This window comes from Poecilia latipinna, unplaced genomic scaffold, assembly GCF_001443285.1.
Source record: "Poecilia latipinna isolate Pla-1442-1.1 unplaced genomic scaffold, P_latipinna-1.0 Scaffold415, whole genome shotgun sequence".
Taxonomy (NCBI): domain Eukaryota; kingdom Metazoa; phylum Chordata; class Actinopteri; order Cyprinodontiformes; family Poeciliidae; genus Poecilia; species Poecilia latipinna.
Genome location: NW_015113031.1, coordinates 166,165 through 172,110, shown reverse-complemented (window position 1 = coordinate 172,110; position 5,946 = coordinate 166,165). Strand labels below are relative to the sequence as shown.

The following is a 5,946-nucleotide window of genomic DNA, read 5'->3' as shown; positions in this document are numbered from 1 at the left end:
AGCAAAAAAAACTGTTTTTTTAAAAAAAAAAAAAAAAAAAAAATAATAATAATAATAATAATTATTATTATTATTATTATTATTATTATTATTATTATTATTATTGTTATTATTATTATTATTATTAAGGAATAATAATTCATTTTTAAAGCAAATTCAATCCTTTTCCTCATTTATGGAAAATAAATAAATGTCTAACTACCAAGCCATTAGTATCATTTTGCTGTAGCTAATCTGTGTTGATATTACGTAAAAAAAAAAAAAAAAAAAAAAAAAGGAAAAAAGGGCTGATAAATCCGTTTATGTGCCTAAATAAAAAAAAATTGGGTGACCAGTGCAGGAAGCCCAAAGAGCCACATGTGTCTCTGGAGCCGCTGGTTGCTGAACCCTGACAGAGACAGCATTGTGTACAAGCATTTCCTACACGATGGTCACAACTGACCAAGCACAAAAGGCCTTATCTGAACCAATCGCACCTCTGTAGGTAACTAAAGAACCCACGAGCATTAAAAAGTCATTACCCGTGTTGGCTGGGGCTTGGCTTCATTATTTAGCTCATTAGATCACTCACTCTTGATAATCCAGCCCTCCCATGTGACTGATGATGGGAGCGAGCATAATGCGGGTGCTTTTTCACATGTCCCATTAACAATAATCCACTTTACATAGTTAATGCAATTCAGCGGAGATGTAATTTCATGAAAAAAAAATCAATCATTACCAACCTTTTCTTAGAAAAGACACCAACACAAGAGAGCAAAAGAAAAGAAAAAAAAAAGTAATGGAGAACATTATGCCAAAAAACAACACCCGGTGTTAAATCACATGAATGTGATCTTTACAGAGGCAACAAGTCACTGGTTAAAAGAGGGATTACAAAATGAAAAAAAAAAACAAAAAACAAAAAAACGATCCAGCCCTCCTCGTTGACAGGAACATGATCGATTATAATGCATGAGGGGAAATGGCACAGCTGCATTAAAGCCTGGCGTTGGCTATCTCTGAATCTGATAGCTTTAGCTTTTGCAGCTATTAGCTAATAGCTGCGGCCGCTCTGATAACATTTGGACTCTGAGGGGGAAGACTGTTATCGAGAACCCGAGAGGAACCCAAGAAGGGAGAGGAGCGAGACGGAGAAAGTAATGGTCCGAGGAGAGTAAAACCCCGAAGATGCGACGAATGTGTGAGATCAGGTGACGTAGCTGTGGAGAAAATAAACCCAGACACAACAACGTGGGAATGCCAGGGAACACTATGTGTCATTGCTATTAGTGGAGCCAAAGATAATAAAGTGTCTCCTGCTGCACTCAACCAATCCTTCCTAAATTTCCAACACACCTCCTCTGCTTTCAACGCCACGTTTGAAAACAAAAGCATGCTCTGAAGAAGTTGAATAGGTAAAAAAAAAAAAAAACAACCAAGAGAGCGAGCGAGAGAGAGAGAGAGACTGATTCACCTTTTAAAATGATTTCAGATTAAGGCGCAGAGGGAGTGGAGGAGGCTTGGGAGGAACCATTGAGATGCATCCGTCAGCATGGCGTGTGAGAAGGGCCAAGAGGAGTTGGCGTGTTCGGCTTGTGACCTCTGTAACCAGCAGGCTCCCTCCCACTTCAAGCATGCGATCCCTCCACAAACTCGGGCCTGTTTTTCCACCACACATGGCTTCAATTGGAGTTTACCGCCACCGCCGCTTCTGCTGCCGTTGCTGCTGCTGCTGCTGTTGCTGCTGTTGTTGTTGCTGCGTCTGCAGCAGCCAGGCGTAGCACAACAAACCCGATTATGAAATCAGAAACTGGCAAACACTGCGAGCGTCCAGCCGGTGGTGTCACTCGGTCACAGAGAGCTCTGTCTTTCCCAGATCCTGTTTGTGTTTAATTTTAATAATTCCCTATTTTTTTTTTTCCATATACTTACTTTCATTCACATGTCGTGCATGTGTATATAAACGACCCTTCTTTTGGAATCCCGCAGCAGAGCCAACAAGGCAAGCTGTTTACTACTTAGTTGCTCGTAAAAAGAAAATATGCATCTGTCGGGGCCTGTATCAAAGGCTCCTTCATTTGGTTGCTGGCTAAGATGGTTTTGAATGTGTGCTGCCTCTGATTGCCTCGGTTCAGACGGAAATTCTCTGCGGTAGACGCAAGGCCGGGCTAAAAGGGCTGAGGGAAACCACGCTGTCCCAGCCACTTTAACACTCTGCATTTGATCTTAGCGAAACCCACCTACTTACCTACTGAAAGGAAAATGCTGCATGCTTTTCCATAATTCCTACAAATTAAAATGCATTTGTTGTAGTTGATTTACTGTGATAAAATAAAATGGCCTTCATGGAAAAGCAGAAAAAGCAAGAAAAAGCCATAAGTGATTAACTTTAAGTCCAGTTTGTTGTTTGCCACACACCATGTTGGGGACACACACAAAACAAAAAAAAAAACATGTGAACAATGTTCAAGAGACCAAAGCTGAACTTTTTGTCCTCCATCAGAAATGCTTATGCGTCACAGAAAACAAACACATTCTCCACCACCATGAAGGACAAAACTACGAAACACATGAAACTGGAGTTGAGGTTCATCTTCCAGGAGGATAAAGACCTCAAACTACAGCCAGAGCACTAACGGCCTAGTCAAAGACCAGAGTATTCATTCATTTTGCTTTTGTCACTTTAGAATAACAAACGTTTTGAAGACATAATATGTGACAGACCAACAAAATGTAATCTATCTATCTATCTATCTATCTATCTATCTATCTATCTATCTATCTATCTATCTATCTATCTATCTATCTATCTATCTATCTATCTATCTATTGAACTCTAATAGAAAACATCTGTTCACTGTTGTCGAGCCAACACCCATATTAGCATCTGTTAAAACGTAAATAGGCCCTATTTCTAGATTAAATGTTGATTTTAACCCAAACTTAAAGGCACAGCACCGTTATATTTTGTGTTAAATTGCAGCATAAATCACCATCTTAGATTTAATTCAGACTACGGTGGGTTCTGATCACTTCTGAAACCGAACCAGGTATTTCTTATTAATCCAAGGAGTGTCGCTCACCTGGCTCGTCTAAATTCCTTCGTATCTGGCAGCGTTGTCCACGATCCACGCTTATTCTTCAGACCGAGCTGATGTGAATCTATTCATGCTGTCTGTGCAACTTAGTCTTGGTGTATTAGCTTTGTTCTGGTGGAACAAGTTCCCTCACACATGGGAACGGCTCACTGATCTAGCAGACACAGATAAAGGGTTGGAACATGCTCAACTATTTGAACTATTTGTCCAGAAATGTTCTAAACTTTTGACTTTAGGGTGAGTTTATCAACCTCCTGTTCCAAACAGCAGAGAGATTATGGCGCTACACAAAACCCCCCACAGTCATGAGACTCGTGCGAGAAAGTGCTGGTACAGCAGCTTCAAGTCATGCAGGTGTGTGAAATATCTCTCTTTCTCTGTTCAGGGAGATTTCAATCTAATAAAAAGTTCTGTAGTTAGGATTTGGTCTTGAAAAGGTCTAGGAAAAAGAAATAGGGCAACGACCTCTTGTCGAACAAGCAGATCCAACGCCTTCCTGTTTCTCATCATCCAAAGATCAAAGCCAGGCTGAGACGACTGCACAGCACGTCTGAGGCTGAAGCTCTGATCGGATCTGTTGTCATGTGTTTGTGACAAGTCAGCAGCCGCGAAGGAAAAAACAAGAAGAGGCACAGCAGAAGTCAGCTAATAAAATTTGTGAAAAGAATGCTGCACCCATACTGAGAGGAAAGTGTGTGTGTGTGAGAGCGAGAGAGAGAGGGAGAGAGACGGAGAGGAGTGTTTGCTACTCACCGTACCCTCTGGCGGTCCTCTGGTGGTCCAGGACGCCGTCTGAGTCACATCAGAGTTCAGATGAGGATATTCACAGAGTGGAAGAGACCCCAGTGACTGATTTACTGGCTGACAAACTAAAATCTGGCTAATAACTGACAAGAAACCCGCCCAGCTGTCTGAGTGACGGAGGCGGCTCCAGAACTCCTTCTGCAGTGGAAATCCTCAGAGGGCTCGACTACCAGAGCTGTCTTGTCCTGTCATGTCCCGGTCTGTCCAGTGCCAGTTCTCTGAGCTCAATGGCCCAGCAAGAAGCAGAGAGAGGTGGGGAGGTGGTGGTGGCAGCAACATGGAGGGAGGGAGGATGAAGCTCTGTCCCCCCCAGTTCCCACAGTCTGCTTGGAGAGGAGAGGAGGCAGCTCTGCTCCCATAGAGGTCAGATGTGGAGTTAACACACCCAGCCAGCTGCCTGCCTGCCTGCTACCGGACTTGTCTCCCTCCGCCTCTCTTCCCTCCAAGCCTGATCAATCACCCTGAAGACACAGCAAGTGAGCCACTCTGCCCAGAGTTACAGTACAGACTCAGAGAGACTTTCACCCATTGTCCCAGGAGATTCATATGAGAGTCTGAAGGCAGAGCTGTCGGTCCTCCCTTACCCTCCTCCCTAACCTAACACTCCCTCCTCCCTCCTTCCCTGCCTCTCCTCTTACATTCCCCTCTCTAGTTCTTTTTACAGCCTCCGCTGAGACGCTCTTATTGTGTGGCAATTGCATTAGCCTTTAGCCAGCAAGGAATGGCTCTTAGTGTCTAATGCAATGTTGTGTCTCTGTCTTTATCTTTCTCCTTATCTTTCTTTCCTCTGTGTCTTTGTTTTCCCTTGTCTATCAGTTGCACATCCAACCATACACATGGACACTTCTTCTTCTTCTCCTCCTTCTTCTTCTTCTTCTTCTTTCCCTACAGTTATTCCATCTTCCTCTTTCTCCTTAAAGAGACGCCGTGCCTCTCCGTTGCAGGTGCTTCTGTACTTTTAGTGAGTCAATGGGGAGGATAGGGTTTCTGCAGGCTGAGAGGCATTGATTCTGTGTTTGCCTTATGATTATCTCAAATGTTTGCAGGCTGTTGCAGAGCTATGGGGCAATCCATCACTGCAAAAGATGCAGAAACTATGCAGAATGAAACAATGAGCAGAAAAACAAACTCCCAACGAAAGTTGCCATTATATAGCGTTGCAACAGTATTCAGCTTGAACTTTCTCACATTTTGTCAAATACAAAAAGGCTGAGAAGGCAAAGCAGTGTTGGGACTACACAAAACAGAGGACCAAGTAACTGGATTTATGACATTTGTAGCAAACTGTGTTCTCGTGAAAGAAAACAGCTTGGCACAAGGTGGGGATCACTTCAACTCATCGTTTGGTGTCATTTTTTTAAGCCTTTTTATTTGTGGGGAAAAAACTGCTATGCATCAGTTTGTTCCCTTTTTGACAAGTGATGATTTGAGGTAGTTTTCTTTAAACTGCTCATAATAGGAAAATGTGGTTTTGTGAGTCAGATAAATAAGATCTACCAGAATGTGGTCGAACATAGTCATTTTGGTTTGATCGGGGTTTATAATCTGTCATTTTTCCAAAGAGTGAACTGGTCCAAAACACGAATCAGAAGCACAACCATTGAAAATAAAATGTTTAAAAATCTGCTTTTGAAAGAAATTATATAATTTTAATATTATTTAGTATGCATGTAGTGTGTATCTCCCAGGCACATAGAGTGATTTTATAGCACAGTAAAGTAGCCATGATACCTTCAGTTGTCATAAATATATATATATATATATATATATATATATATATATATATATATATATATATATATATATATATATATATATATATATATATATATATATACAGGTGCTGGTCATAAAATTAGAATATTGTGATAAAGTTCATTATTTTCCATAATGTCATGATAAAAATTAGATTCATTGCACACCAACTGAAATATTTCAGGTCTTTTATTGTTTTAATTCTGATGATTTTGGCAAACAGCTCATGAAAACCCAAAATCCCTGTCTCAAAAAATTAGCATATTGTGATAAAGTTCATTATTTTCCATAATGTCATGATAAAAAT

General features: G+C 41.1%; 1 long non-coding RNA gene across 1 annotated transcript in view; it reads right to left on the bottom strand.

Annotated features, from left to right (window-relative positions):
- Positions 1–4,417, bottom strand: part of LOC106950668 (uncharacterized) — a 14,059-nt gene extending 9,642 nt beyond the window's left edge. The window contains exon 1 of the long non-coding RNA XR_001425659.1: positions 3,834–4,417. This is a non-coding gene — a long non-coding RNA (uncharacterized LOC106950668). The remainder of the gene's footprint in view (positions 1–3,833) is intronic.
- Between the last annotated feature and the right edge of the window lie 1,529 nt (positions 4,418–5,946).